Genomic DNA, 17,029 nt, shown 5'->3' with positions numbered 1-17,029 from the left:
ATAAGTATTATCTTGGGCCATAAATATATTTTAGTAATGTCCAACAAAAGCTTAGAGAATATTTGGTAATTCATGAAGGGTTTGATTACCTCCATGAATTGTCTTATCGTGTGAGAGGTGTAATGTTACTTTTCCTCTTTGATTAATTAAATATTAGCAGTGGATTAAATAAATCAAATATTAAAGTTTAACCTAATGTAATTAGCCTTTTACCTACAATAAATAATTTAATAGTATGGTGTTTAATTTACTATTTATTATGAAGTGTTTACACAATATTTTAATAAAGTATCAAAGTAATTTATTCAAGTAATGATAAACTAATTACTCATAATATATAAAACATTGAGATAATGATTTGCAATAGTGAAATATTGGGGCAATGACTAAATAAAATTGATTAATACATATCTATAAATCACTGAGAGGATGCTTTCCGCATGCAAAGGATTAGTTATAGGCCTAGGATTTCAAGGCAAGGAAGCACTCCAGGAGGACACGGTTCCTACATAGAACCCCACATTCCTTCACGACATGAAATAAATATAGCCCTGGCCAAGACACTCCCGAGTGTACGTTGTACCTCGAGTTGGACACACACTACATTCCCCTTCTCCAATGCCCAATGCCCAACCACCAAACCTTAACTATCCCCTCTCTTGTGCTCCTTTCAATTTATCTTTCTCTTCTATTCTTCTCCTTCTCTAGGTATATCTCCATACCTCCCCCATTCTCTATTAATTTATGGGTTCTAATAATACCCCAAGGGTGGTTACAAAAGTCACACCCTTTCATTATAATAATAATTTTTAATTACTTTGATTTCTATATTGTTTTATTACACATTCTTTCATGGGAAAAAGTCCCATAACAAGAGGTATGGCATGCACATAAAGCCTAGAAAAACTCCTTTGAAACCTTGTCACTAATTTTGAGCTACTATAATTTGGAATTGATTTGAGCATTGTGGGTATAATCCACATCTACAATTTTCTTTGTAGGTATAGTTGAGAAAGCCAAAGTTGGGCAATAGGATCAAACAATTGAGCTTCTGAGGTGATGAATACTTGAAAAACATCCTAATTTTTAGCATCATACGAGAATCAATGGTAGAAGGCCAATTAAAACCCTAAAATATTAAGTAATCTAGCAATAATAATTATGGAAACATTCCTCCACTTGATCAAAATAATATCATGTAAGGGGCACTGGTCAATATTCTTTACATGTTAAACATGAGTAGATGCGGCCTTGTGAGTAAGTAAAGCCATATTAAGGAAGAATTGACCCTTCATAGCTTAAGAAGCCATAATTTTCTATTCACTATAAAATCATATAGAGAAGTGGTGAGACAAGAAAACATCCACTAATGATTTGATGGGTAAGGAATAATAATTAACAAAAGTAAAGAAGGATTGTACCAAAATGATGGTACAATCAAATCATTTTAAAACTCTCTCAACCATGTGTACCAAGGTGATTGACCTACGTGAAAGTCAAAGTTAGGGTTGAAAAGACTCAATTTATCACATGTGTAGAACCAATCATCCCCTTTTCCAGTTGTCAAGCATATAGGAAGAGTTTCACATTTATTATGGGGCAATTCAATCATATCAAAACTTCCTCATGCACAACCAAAGTGGTGGTTGGCATCAAATTAAATATGTAACACCAAAGGGTCAATCTTTTGATAGCATCATCAAAGGAATACACATTAATTACTTCAAATGGAAAAAGGGCCCAATACCACTCTGTTATTTGGGTCACATCCATGATCAACCAAAAGATGATACTATGTAGGTGAGAGGGAGGCAACAACCCTGCCACAACCAACAACCTTCATGGTTTAAATAAAGAGAAAAACTAGAACATCAAATGGCATGACAATAAATTGAAAGAAAAAAATGAGAAACTTTAACCGTATATTCGCCTTAGTCTTTTTTGCATCGTTTTCTCATGAATCTAAACCCAATAAGATGCTTTCATCCTCCCGCAATATCCTTCTACTTCGGGATAGAGAAAATAAAAAAAGTAAAGGTATGGCAAAGGAAAATAATAAATATTTTTAAAAAAATGTCAATCAATGTATTATTGACAATGAAATTGTCATGAAACATACACCTCTTTAAGAAAAAGAATGTCTAAATTTGGAAATAAAATTCACATATCTTGAACAAACTGAGTTTTGTGAGAAAACCCATAAGAATGAAATTTTCAAGCCATTTATAGGCTTCTCAAAAAATTTGGGTGGAAGCACAATATGTGGATGTGAATTAGAGGACTTACATCATGAAAAACCTTAAGATGAATTTCCCTGGTCATTAGGTAGGGGAGCCATTAGAAGACACCGTTAAGCTTTAAACACCATCAATAACAACTATGGAGGAATGGAAAGGTGATTACATTTAAAAGGGACAATAGGAAAGACCCTTTTTCCTAAAAAATTCGAAGGACCTACAAAAATGCAAACAAAAACTAGAAGATTCCTTAAAAAATTGTGATGCAACATGCACAAAAAATCTTAAAAAATAGTAAAACCATAGAGCTTAGTTTTGATGCTTCACCTTGGAAGGTAAATTTTAACAATAAGATGGTCGCCTTTTATGCCCAAAATTTGAACGAGATGTACGAAATAGATTTATGTGCAAGTGCCAAAGCTCTTCAACTTCTACATTTAGAATGCAAAAGGGAAAAGAGAAATTTTACTTTCATATCAAGGACTATAATTATATTGATCTCATAATCTATCAACCTGAACATGAATTATTAAACAATTTTTTTTTTGATCTTGACCGTCTTTCCACTAATAGGCAAGTTGAGTAGAATGAGTAAGCTTAAGTAAAATTTATTCTTTTAAGACTAACCATTGATTAGCAATTTTTGTTCAACAACTTCATTTATATTTCATATTTTTCACTAGGTGTATTATTGGGCTATTCTATAAACATGAAATTTACATATAGGACTAGGCAGCAATAGTGTAGGTGTGTAATATTTTATACAATAGTTATAGTTTCATTTCATGAAACACTTTTAATTGGGTAAAATTTTTAAAGAATAAAGAGTAGAAATGAAACTAAAAAATATATAAGAATTGCTAGAGATCTTAAATTGTCTTTTAATTAGATAAATATTTTAATTTATTCAATTAATTTATTAGCCTTTTTCTCTATTAACCAAATAAATATTTTAATTTATTCAATTAATTCACTAAAACTTTTCTTTCTATTTTGAATAAATATTTAATATTTTTTTAATCTCATCCATCTTTGTCAATTTAAATAGATATTTTATTTATTAAATATATGTGACCTCTTCCTCTATTAATAAATAAATATTTTTATTTATTTAATTCATTTATTATCTTTTTTCTAATTTAAATAAATATTTATTATTTATTTAATGGTCCCTTCCTTCTTTTTCAATTTGAATAAATATTTTATTTATTTAATTTGTATGATATTTTTCTATTGATTAAATAAATATTATTTGTTTGTTTAATTAATTCATTTAGCATTTTGTTCTTATCCATATGTCAACACACATTTCTAAATACCTACTCCTTAATCCTAGCCATTCATTTTAATTTAACCTTTTATTCATATTCATTCTTATCTTTTATCTTTCCACCTCTTAATCTTCTCCCTTAATCTTTACCTACCCTTTTATCCTATTTGTCCCATTCACCTATGTGATAACGGCCCTTCATTTATCCTTTTTGCCTCTTAATCTCAACCATCCATTTCTTAGATGATCTCTATTAAAGGAGTCTCTCCCTCTCATTCCATCATATCAACTCATCAAGCAATTAAGCATTTGGAGTATACTTACATTTTAGCTTTTATCTTTACATCATAGCTCAACATCATCACAACCACATCCATTCCCCATTGAGCTCTTGTGCAAGTATCCCCATTGAGCTCTTGTGCAAGTTTAAACTTATTACAAATACCAGCTCCATCAAGCAAACTTATTACAAATACTAGCTCCTTTCGAGCACCAAACTAGAAACAACAATTGGAAGACCAAGGGTCACAACTTAGAAATCCACTTTAAACAATGAGACAAATACAACCAATGGAAGACCAAGAGTCACAACTTAGAATTCTACACAAAGGTGTCCCGCATGGGAGTTGAACTTGGGTCTCCACATTGAGAAATCAATGCTTTAACCAACTAAGCTCAACCCCTTGGACATCTAGGGTTTGGTAGTTGAAAATAGGGTTTGCAATAATAGGAGTTCAAATTTAACATACATAGTAGTTTTAAAACTCATTTAAAAAATATTGAACATTGGTTTACCATGTGTACTTAATGCCCAAGTTAATCATCCGAGTTTTTTCTTGCCTTGATTTAACACTATTTTCTTGAAATCGATTGTCATGCTTACAATTTTTTTGTTGTGTTGTTCTTAATTTAATATATTGCATGAGTTGAAAATTTAGCCAAATGTCCAATTTTTATATTTTTTATTTAATTTATGAAAAGGAAAATAGAAGAAAATAGATGACTACACTAAAATGTTACATCAACATTATTTACTACTGAATATATTAATTGTTTTTTTATTATTCAATCATTAGCATCAAGTTTGAAGCTATGTATGACTTATTTTATTTTCTTAATTTTATAATATTAGTGAAACCAAATTAATTTAACATATATATTTCTAACTATCTAGAAAATATTATCATTTCAACAATTATATATTATTATTTGACATTGCCAGTAACATGTGGATTTCTAATATAGATTCTATGTTAATCAAACTATTTGTTTCTATTTGATGTGTATTCTGTAAATACAACTTATTGAACCAAAATTACTCAAACATCTCAGAATATTGTTGCCTAATCCTAGAATATTGTTTGGTTTACTCGTGTACATTATTATCGCATTTAGAAATCATTTATGGGGAATTGCTATTATCTCATTTCCAATTCGTTTATGGCCAGTGGCTTATTACCGACGCCATTCTTTCTTTATTCACATATCATGTTTATATGTCATGATAATGTGTTTGTTAACTATACTTATGACATCTACAGAAAATGAATCTTGGAAAATCTTATTGACGATATCAGAAGTCGGTGGCAGTAGACTTGGCTTATCGGCCTTTCTGTTGCAAGTTTCAATTTGATAGTTTAAATAAAAACAGGGCTCTCAGCTGACTGAGAAAGGCCATTTGTTGTAGAGAATTTTGTCATTTTATTCAACCAGCAGATATAGAAAGAGTGGGAAAGCAAATGGAAGGAAAGAGAAAGGAGAAAGCCATCGGCATTGATCTGGGAACAACTTATAGCTGCGTGGGAGTATGGCAGAATGACAGAGTGGAAATCATTGTTAATGACCAAAGGAAATAGAATTACTCCTTCAAATGGTTGCTTTCACACCTGAAGAGAGATTTGTTGGAGACGCTGCCAAGTTTCAAATTTCTTCTAATCCTCTTAACACCGCCTTCGATATGAAAAGACTTATAGGAAGGCGATATACTGATTCCTCTGTCCAGGCCGACATGAAACTGTGGCCTTTCAGAGTTGTTTCACAGAAAAATGACAAGCCAATGATTGAAGTGAATTACAAGGTTCAGAAGAAACTGTTTGCGCCTGAGGAAATCTCATCCATGGTTTTAATGAAAGTGAAAACTACAGCTGAACAGTATCTAGAAAGTGAGGTGAAAAATGCAGTTATTACGGTGCCTGCCTACTTCAGTGACTCCCAAAGGAAGATGACTAAAGACGCTGGCCGGATTGCAGGTCTAAATGTAATGCGGATCATCAATGAGCCGACTGCCGCAGCCATGACTTACGGCTTTGGTAGAGCTGAGGAAGAGAAGAAACATATTCTGGTGTTTGACCTTGGTGGAGGTACTTTTGATGTTTCTATTGTTGTAGTTCAAAAACGCAAATTTGAGGTGAAAGCAGTTGGGGGAGAGGCACATTTGGGAGGTGAAGATTTTGACAATAGGATGCTCGACTACTGTGTCCAACACTTCAACAAGTTGTACAGTCCAAATTTATGTGTGAATGCCAAAGCTCTTCGGCGACTGCGTTCAGAGTGTGAGAGGGCAAAGAGAAATTTGTCCTCAGTGGTAGAGACTGTAATTGATATTGACGGTCTCTACGAAGGATATGATTTTTTCTTGAAGATCAGGAGAGCAAAGTTTGAAGAGCTCAACTTTGATTTATTTGAGAAGTGCATGGAAGTTGTGAAGAGATGCGTGGCAGGTTGCAAGTTAAGAAGTAAGAGCCAAATTGAAGATATTGTATTAGTAGGGGGTTCCTCAAGAATACCAAAGGTGCAGGAAATGGTCAGAGATTTCTTCGTTGGGAAGGAGCTGTGCAGAGCTGTAAATCCGGACGAAGCAGTAGCCTATGGTGCTGCGCTTCAGGCAGCTGTGCTCAACAAGGAGGACGTTCACATTGTCATGGTTGATGTCACGCCTTTGAGTCTTGGAATCTCAGTGTCTAATGGTGTTATGTTGGTAGTTGTTCCGCGAAATACTGCACTTCCCACTCGGAAGGAGACATCCGTAACCACAGCATATGACGATCAGACATCTGTAGCTTTTCTAGTTCACGAAGGTGAAAGACCTCTGGTTGCAGACAACGATCTTCTAGGAAAATTTGTATTGAGAGGGATTCCCGCTGCCCCGGCTAGAGTGCCAAGTATTAAAGTTTGCTTTGAAGTGGACGCAGATGGAATTCTGAACGTTTCAGTCCACGACAGGGGAAGTGGAGCAAGAAATGCGATTACCATTAGTAATGAAGGTGGGAGACTGAGCATTCAAGAGATTGATAAAATGATAGCGGACGCAGAAAAATTCTGCAAGGAAGACGAAGAAGCGAGGGAAAAACATGTTGCCAAAAACGCCCTTGAATGTTACGTGTCAAACATGAAAAAGAGGGCGATGAAAGCAAAGAGTGAAGATTCTATGGACGCTGATGTTGCAGAAGATCTTATATCAACTATCACTGCAGTTGAGGAATGGTTAAAGGACAACGACACTGTGACAGTGGTTGAACTGCAAGATAAATTGAAAGAATTGGAATTGAAATGCCTGTGTTTGTCTTCCCCCAAGCGGTTTAAGTTTATTTAATCAGAGGATTGAAAAAGATTGAACTCAACTAGTCGAATAATAGTACAAACGATAGAACTTTTTTTGTATTTTTTATGTAAGAAAAACCAGGTTCATGATCTCTCTAATCTTCGCCAGTGAATACGATATTTCCTCTTGGTTTTCCTTAGCGCAATTTGATGTTAAAGCAATATCTCTATAGATTATAATAATTATATATTCATTGCAGTTATCTTGTTTCTTATCTTGTGCATAAACTAGTCTGGAATGTGGATGAGTTATGTGCGGTTTCTAATTTCTATTTTTAATAAAACAATATGAATAAGATTTTGCCAAATTTGAAGGCAGTTTTTATGGAGAAAAAAAGAGAATTGAACGAATTCATTCTTATCTTGAATTATTGATGCAAGAAGAAAAGAAAATCTCTCCTGCAACAACTCACAAATTTTCATACAGCAGAGACTCTCTGCTCTTACTTAAAACTTTCATACAAAATTAGATTGCAACATACAGAAAACATATTTATTAACAAAACAGAACAGATTTGTAATCACATTACATAATTTTCTCACAGGCCTCTCCTCCCGGCTCTCACACAACTTTCCTTCTTCGTTTCTCTTTTTAAACACTATGCTCTCTTCACCATTCGAAGTTCACAAATAGCCCAACCTCTGTTATTTCTTCCTATGCACCCCGGTTCATACATGGCTGGCTCTTACCTCTTTGTCTGTCTTAAACCCCACACACTAAGCAACATATCAAATCTAAAGAATATTAGTTAACTCTTTAACATTTTAAAGTATAAAAATCAAACCTTAATGTGTGTTTGAAGTTGTTCGCTCTTTGTCTTCTCTTCATATAGAAGATATTCTTTATTTTTCTCCATACACTCCCATCTACTTTTTCCTTTGCCTAAACTCGGCTCCCACACACTTTGGTGTACCCATACAATTATCTACAATTGTCTTGATTGTATTTTTAAGAAACATATTTGCACATGTTGGAGAGTAAAAATATTGTTAATTGATTTCAGATTTATTTGGGATAAATACAGACATGCAAATGCTATTATAGCATTGTGTTCCCATGAGATTTAAAAAGTACCCCAAACTACATGGGTGACTAACTCTAAACTTATTATTTGTTACTAGAAAAAAAATACGAGAATAAATATTAACTTATTATTTATTAATTTACATTGTAAGAGTTGAACACAACCAATTTGGAGACTTTGATGAAATGTTTTCATCAATTTTCTTCACTCACCCAAAATACTAGATTGACTCCACCAATTTCTAACCTCCTTGCATGATGAGATAACACCTTTCCTTAGAAAGTCAACATCTCCTTCTCCTTTGAGTCTATCAAATTCCCTCGGTAGTGTTGAACGTGAGAGAGCATTCTCTTCTTTAGGAGTACACATATCCTTCGAGTGTTTCAATATCTCTCCTCCAATGCTATAGAAACAACAACTCCTTTATTGTACAAAAAAGACAACTAAATATGAATAAATTCAATGTGCTTAAAAGAAATCCTAGTCTTCCCTTTCTCCTTGAAGAGGCATAGGTGTGGCTCTTCTCATGCAATGAATCAATTTCTAGCGAGAGCCTAGCTTGGGATGATAAATATACTCTTGCCTCAAATTCCTTAAACCTCCAATGTGACTTTGTTACTCTTTAATTATCAGATGTAGCATTCAAACCTTTAAATATTCTCTTAAGTGTAATATATATTGCATGAGTACATACACTACATGTATCCAAGTAGATAACAGTTGTTGGGCTCAATTAAAAAAACACCTTTTTCAATATGGTTTGATATGAATGCAATATGTCATGATTCTAATTACAAATTCTTCAAAAAAAAAGAAAATCACTCCTCAGAATAAAATATTATCACTATGAATTTTAATTTTGTAACCTTCAATTTTCAAAATGCCTTTATACACCACAATCAACAATCTCTTTCACACCATGTGATATTGTAAATAATATTTTAATTATTGTTTTTGGATTTTGAACTAAACAAGAACAATACACTAAAACATTAAGTCACATAACTCTAGTAAATTGTTTTATACTATGCATCAAGTCAATCATAGATTAGTGTGAACCTTAAAATCTTTGTAAACCATCTCAAAATAATGAAGCATTTTTTGCACTTTGCACTAAGCACAACATGATATACACCTACACTTTCCTATAATTCTCTACTCATACTCTTTGTTCTTTCCAAACTCATTCCCCTTGCAATGCACAACAACAACATCATTTAGAGGAGCATTTAATAATAAGATGTTTCAACTCTATGTCATGAGCATGGGCTACACCTTTAAATTTCCTCACTATCACTTGGGCAATGTCTAGAATTTGAAATTCTTCTCTATGAAGAGTTAAATAAAAAGAGAATAGCATTTTTTATATTTCTATGATGTTTTGACAAATAAGATTGGTGGAAACTTTTTCTTCTATCTTAACTTTTCTAATTTATCCTTTGGTGGCAATGACCTCACCTACTGGTGCAAATCACAATATTTCTATTGATTGATAGCCTCCTTTTAAACATCAACCTCAAGGCTCCATTGATCATCTCTCACATTTGTATTAGATTAGCATTTTAAAAACTTATCTAAATAGAGACTTGAACCTACAAATTCATAATATCCAATTGAAAAATGCCCTTTGCATCCTTTTTCTCTCTAATTTAGACATCATATTGAAGTGCACACAGTGTGCCTTCAATGCATTCCTTCTCACATCATATGTAGATGAATAGCACTAATTAATTGCTCAATGCCATATTGAGAATGGTAGAGCATGAAACTAAAACATAACTATATCATATTTGCTACTAGAAAGTAAAAATATTATTCATTAATTTTAGATTTCTTTGGGGTGATTATATAGAAATATGCAAATACTTATATAGTATTGCATTCTATTATTCCCAAATAAAGAAACTCCCAACTTTAATTTAGTAACTAAAACCTGAGGCCTATATTTATTTAATAAATATAAGCTAAGATCTAATATTCCAATACTATCTTAATGCAACCATTTCTAAAGAGAAACATGATAACATCCGTAAGGTCAAGTATTTTGTCTTGTCATGATAAGAATGACTCTAATTAGTAGAGGGGCTACTTATAATAGGGTAATTTCAAGAGATGTATAATTGGAATGAAAATATACATTTATAATTTAAATCATGAATCTCTTTACAAGTGGGTAAAAAAGTAAAATTGTGTTGCACTTTGGCTCGTCATAATAGTTTTTGTAGACTACCATCATAACCATTCAATTCAAAAGCAATAAGCTTGCCAATGATGGAGTCAAGGGTTACCTTAGTTTTGTCAATAGATTTTAGCTCCTGAATGGCTGCAACTTGGATAATGTAGACTAGTAGCAGGGTTCTCAGTACCTTACTGATCACTGTGGCATCTTCCACTTTATCTCCTGCACTCTTAATTTCATCGACTATCTCTTTTATCCTTTGACCATACTACTGGATATTCATCACCTTCATCCATCTGCATGTCATCAAACGTCCCTCTTAGACTCTCTTCTTTAGCAATCTTAACATGTTCATCACCACTATAAATCTCTTCAAGTTTTTGCCATACCTCATATGTAGTCTCTAGACCATGAACATCTACATACTCTGCATCAGACAAAGAACTAATAATAGCCTCTAATGCTTGATTTTTTTCTTGTAGTTCTTTCTTTTGATCATTAGTCATAATCCCAGTAGGTGCAACATATTAGTATTGGCATGTTCCCAATACTGGTGTCCTAGACTCTTGATGTAAATTTTCAATCTGTCAGTCCATATCCTATAGTTCTCTCTATTAAACTTTGGACCTTCCTTCTTCATCATGATCTACAAGATCTTTACCTCAAGTTGTTAGGCTTCGACCTTAGAGGACCTGATATGCTCTGATACCAATTGATGGTATGATGAAATAATAAGAATCCGATCAACTACTGAGAGGGGGGGTGAATCAGTAGATAGAAAAACTGATAATAACTTCACCAATCTCAAAATCAATCTCTCAAAGTAAACTTAGAAATATCAATGCAATATCACTGTCAAGATAAAAACTCTTAAGATAAATCGGTTGACTGTTACAACAAATTAACATTAAACAACTTCAAACTCATAAACATCCAAATGCTTTTACTTATGCAGTAAACTTTTATTTTACAATGTTTTCGGTTATCATGACTTATCAAAGTGGATTAAGTAGTTAAGAAAATCAACCATAAGAACATAACCTCAAAACATTCACCACTTGACACAATATTTTTGACATGGAAACCCAAATGGGAAAAACCACGGTGAGATGAGACTCACAAGATAACTATCTGAACTATTATGAAGTTTGCCCTGTTAGGAGCCAAGTTTGTTAAAGCTTTACAAAAGTCCTATTAAGAACAGATCCTGTTAGGGACCACCTTGTTAAGGGATTGACTATAATGCCTTGTTAGAAGCAATACCCTGTGGGGAGTAACCTCGGTAGAGGATTTAAAAATCAAAGCTAATGGATCACCTTGTTAGAGGATTTGAATAGCACCAAGCTTGTTAGATCTTACCTAGTTAGGGGATTTCAATTTTGTTGTAATTGTTAGAAAACAACAGGAGTTTGTTGATCTATTTGAATAGCACTACACTTGCTTGTTCAGATCCTTTTCATGCTCCTATATACCTTTACTCAAACTGCAAGGTTAGTGCAGGATCATGGGGGGCCAAAAAGTGGTGATGTGAAAAAAATAGCCTTCCCCACTCGCCTAAAAATGCGAAAATCTATGTTGACTTTTTGCTTGGCCTGGATGTTAGTACACCTTTGCATGGTAAACACATAATCAAATCGGATATCCGATAATATCCGATATCCAATATTTATTTGTAATTTTAAATTATAAAATAAATTATATAATATATAATGTAATATAATAATATATTATATATTATATAATACATAATATACAATATAATATTAGATTATAAAATATTATATTATATTATATTATATAATAATATATTATATAATATGTATTATTTAATATATTATTATATTATATAATATATTATTATATTATATAATATATATATATAATATTATATATTATATTATTATATTATATAATATATATATAATGTAATAATATATTATATATTATAATATAATAATATATTATATAATACGTATTATATAATATATTATTATATTATATATATTATATAATATAATATATAATATAATATAATATAATTTATTATATATTATATAATATAATGTTATTTAAAATAATTGAAGTATAAAAATCGGATATCCGATATCCGATTTTTTGGGACAATATAATTGGACTATGACAGGCCGTGAGTTATTTTTAACCCACAGGCTGCGCGATTTTTAAGAATCTGATATCTGATTGGATCTGATATCCGGTTTTTCGCCCAAAATTTGCTAAAAAATACATTAAAAGGTAATATTTTTATTGTTTTCAATCATTTTCATTCAATTTTTGTATTTTTTTAATGTTTATTTGTTTTTTCATTGAAAGTATGGTTTTTTTCATGAAAACTAGGTTTTTTAAAATCAAATACAAAATTGTTTAAATTTGTTAACTAAATTCAATTGTTTACATTCAATTAGGTTAAAAATGGGGGAACAATGAAAATATTGATCAACCACAACTGCAACAACCAAACCCTCCTTTGTCAAACCCCCCCAATTCAGGATTTAATTGCACAAAATTTGAACCAATTGAGGGGGATTGCAGATGTATATTGCAGGATCCCTCGCCTAAACCCAATGTTTGATCCCCTCACGTCGATCATAAAGAGTATGGAAACCATGGGGTATGTGCACAAAGATGGTGGTCAGAAAAGTGGACACCACCCAAAAAAATGGAAAAACAAGCAGCGCATAAGCGGTTCTAAAATTTGAATTCACCGCATATGCGCTTAGGTTTGTTGTTCCTGAGACTAGAGAAGGTAGTGCGTACGCGTTGCTTTTAGGAAAATGAGCACGTACGTGCTACGCCTAGGAAAATGAGCACGTACGCATTACTTATAAGAAGATGAGCGCATATGCACTAATAATCCCAAGATAACTGTGTACGCGGTACCTATCAAAAAAAAAAATTTAAAAAACTAGGTCTTATTTTCCCGTGAATAGCGCATTTTTACTTTGTTTTTTCTTCATTTTCTCTCCTAAACTGTGAACGAGGTGCTATATTTCTCCTCCAGAATATGGATCAAGGTTAGTTTTTGTTTATTTTTGTCTTTCTTTCCCGTTTGTTCAATTTGTTCTACATTTTGAATTTAATTTCATTAATTTTGATTAGGTTTTTTCATTTTTTGTTTCAAAAACTAGATTCTTCTAATCCACAACAAGAACAACCAAATGCACCTCCTGAAAACCCACAAGATACACCCCCAATTCCTCCTTTTGACCGCACACCCGAAACACAGGAGCAATTAATTAATTAGTTAGGACAAAATACATCTAAAATCAATAGATTGAATGTTAATTGAAAACATCCAAACTTGAGCATCATCAATCACTCGCCACTAGCCTAGAAACATTAGCTAGTGGTTCCATAGCTGTTTCCACACAAATTACCAAATGGGGAAGCTTTAGGGATAGGTGTCATCAATTCTATGTCGATGGGCTATCATACGAGGGAGTTAAAAACAAAAATATTAGTAAACAACAAATATGTGCCCTTTTTCTTGATCCCAAAACTGGTCAGTCATTACCTCTTAATGCAAAGAGGTTTCCCATACATTGGTGTACCAATGTGCAAATGAAGAATCTTTTTTGGCAGAGGTGGTGGATGGACTTTGATGATCCACCTTGTAATAATTATGAGGTGCCATTATATTTTTTGAAAAAAGTATATTGTGATTTTATGCTCAATGTGCGCCCAAACTATTTTGACATGAGAGAGTTCCATGGTAGAGGAGGTGTCTCTACCCAAGATAGACCTAGAGCCCGTAGGTGATTACCCGCGGAGAGTCGCCATCCCTAGCACCCAAACCCAAGGTGCATCAAGTTGTCCTAGTAGAGCTGGAAGATTTGATGGAGCTACAGACTCTTCAGGCGGCCACAGCATTGACTAGTGCTATCATCCAGCATGGGACATTGTTAGCACACCCTATTGTATTGGATGATGAGCCATTAGTTGCTCCAGGTGGCGACAAAGAGCCCATCCAGCATATGTGTGTCAGTTTCTCGAGGATATGCTTAGGGATAAATGATGCAGCCGATGCGGATGGATCCTCATCTCATCTATGCACAATTTGTGGGAGTAGATGTCGGGGCCACACGACTAACGATTTCACGCTGACAGATGAGTTGATGGACATGGTGTTTGCCCAAGAGCGACAGATACAGGTGTGTTGATTTGAATTCATAGCATTTTATTTATCAGTCACTTTAAATTTGTAATTACATAAATGAATTTTCATTTATACATTGATTTAAATTGAGACAAATAATATGCATTTCAGTATGCAGCAGTGCTACCCCATACTCCTCCCCTAGTTACTATAGTTGCAACTTCGATGCCTGAGGTATAAATTTTGTAACATGTTAAAATAGAATAGTACACTTTGAATTCAAAAAATACAAGATATACTATCTTTAATGCTTGGTCCAATTTTTGGTTTGTAGGTGTTGACAGGAGACCAAATGTCCCAGATTGATGACATCATGCTCTCAGCGATCAATTTTGGACTACAAGGTTATACGGTATCATATTTTGTACAACCCTTTTTATGTATCATTTTGATGGAATATGCAAGTCATTTCATTTTAGATTTTTAAAATTATGTTTAATTTATTATCTGTACTAATATCTCATGTTAATTTTTATTTTTTAGGGTACCCCCTCCGCGTCTAGGGCTCGTCCTAAGAAAAAGAATTCCTCGAAGATGCCAAAACGTGGGAAGAAGGTAATTGAACACATTTTTAGTTGTACAATTGTTTGAAAATGTTGAAATCAATTATTAATTGGGGTTTGTAGATTGATTAGTGTTTTTTGTCTATTTTACATGTACAATGGTCATTGATCTATGTGGATTTGTTGAATACACCTAATTCACCCGTGGATCAAGTGAGGGCAGAGGTATGTATCTCTACTTTATTTTCTTGATTTCATGATTATATGCACGCTTACATGTGAACTTGTGATATATTATAATCTTATAATTTTTTCATACAGGAAATATCCATACCTCTTTAATCAATGGTGAACCCTCCTCCATGCACTGGAGAAGCATCTCAAGATCCGGTACACTTTTGTTTGATATGTAAAATTAATTGTTTTTAACCTACAATACTTATCATTATATAAATTGTATTTAATCTTTGAACATTTTTTGTATAGGTAATAGCGACAATTTCTCCATCGATGGTGAGCCATCCTCAGTCCATTGGAGAAGCATATCAGGCATAGGTAGATCATTGTTCTCTATATTATAGCTTTTAAGGGTTTTTTATATATTTATGTTAGTACATTGTATTAAATTTACATTTAATATACAATAGACCCCTTCGCGGTACGACCGTAATGTGGATCCATTTAAGTATGTCTTCAAGAAAACTCCTAAGAGTGACAAGCAAAGGAGAGCGAAGACAATAGCTCCTAGATCAGTCGATGGGGTAATCTACATTTCCATTGCAAAGGAATTATAGTTAAATGCATAGTTATGTTGTTAATTGTGAACTATTTTCTACAAAAGAATTCTAACTTGGCTTTTGAATTGTGGTTTTGCAGCCATCTACAAAGCTGTGTACTACATCAAAGAGGCTTCATTTTGATGATCCACCACAATTTTAGGATCATATAGTGTTAGTTTTGGTCATAGAATGACCAATACATGTAGATATATTCTATGTTTTTATTGTATATCGATTTGGACATGGCATATGCCACAGTTTTGTAATAATTGTATTGACTTGGTAGACATGCCTTTTTTTAATATATATAAATGTCGATATTTGATCCAATAAATGTGTACTGAGTTCATTATTTTGTATTCGTTGTATTTTGTGGTTTTCCTTTTATAAATTTAATTGATAATTTGCCTATGTAATCAACAATATGAATATAAACAACAAAAATATATGATATAAAACATTGCAATCATGGAATATGATTTGATAAAATTTATAAAATGTTGAATTAACCCTATAAAACTCCTTGTATTCAGTTCATTATTGTGTATTCGTTGTATTTGGTGGCTGCCCTTTTATAAATTTAAATGAATATTTGCATATGTAAACAACAATATGAATATAAACAACAAAAATTGACAATATGAATATAAACAACAATATTTGTTTGGTGCGAGAGCACCCTCATGCTTGTAATGATCAGATTTTGTTCGTCGTGTGCACAAACCGACGTCATGAGCACATCTAGGTGGGTAGGTTTATGCTAGGCATGCCCTTGTCATGCATCCCAAAGCATCGAAACATCAAGAGTCATACCATACTAGTGTGATCTCTCAAGTGCCCTGAGTCCAAAAAATTGTCAAAATTTGACGGACTGTTTCTTCAAATCCAAGACACATATGGTCGAGTCGTTTGAACCTATGGGGTCACGTGAGGCTCCTCTACAATGGCCTATCTCGGTTTTGGACGACTTGGAGCCATTTTCAATTGGTAGCATTTTTTTGCTTGTTGTAAAAACCGTCAGTTGCATGCAATGCAAAGTTGCAAGATTGGCTAGAATTGATTCGGTTTGTCATGTACACAAACCAACATCAGGAGCCAATCTAGGTGGGTAGTTTTATGCTAGGAATGCCCCTCTCATGCATCCCAAAGCACTGGAATGTCGAGAGTCATACCATACTGGTGCGATCTCTCAAGTGCCCTTAGTCCAAAAAATTGTCAAAATTTGACGGACTGTTTCTTCAAATCCAGGACACATATGGTCG

At 33.2% G+C, this 17,029-nt stretch overlaps 1 pseudogene; it reads left to right on the top strand.

Moving 5' to 3' along the window:
- Positions 1-5,246: 5,246 nt before the first annotated feature.
- Positions 5,247-7,227, top strand: LOC131873441 (heat shock cognate 70 kDa protein 2-like; annotated as a pseudogene).
- Positions 7,228-17,029: the final 9,802 nt, after the last annotated feature.

The sequence above is a fragment of the Cryptomeria japonica genome, unplaced genomic scaffold, assembly GCF_030272615.1.
Source record: "Cryptomeria japonica unplaced genomic scaffold, Sugi_1.0 HiC_scaffold_1722, whole genome shotgun sequence".
NCBI lineage: Eukaryota > Viridiplantae > Streptophyta > Pinopsida > Cupressales > Cupressaceae > Cryptomeria > Cryptomeria japonica.
The sequence above is the reverse complement of the archived record's forward strand: the minus strand, read 5'-3'. Positions and strand labels throughout refer to the sequence as shown.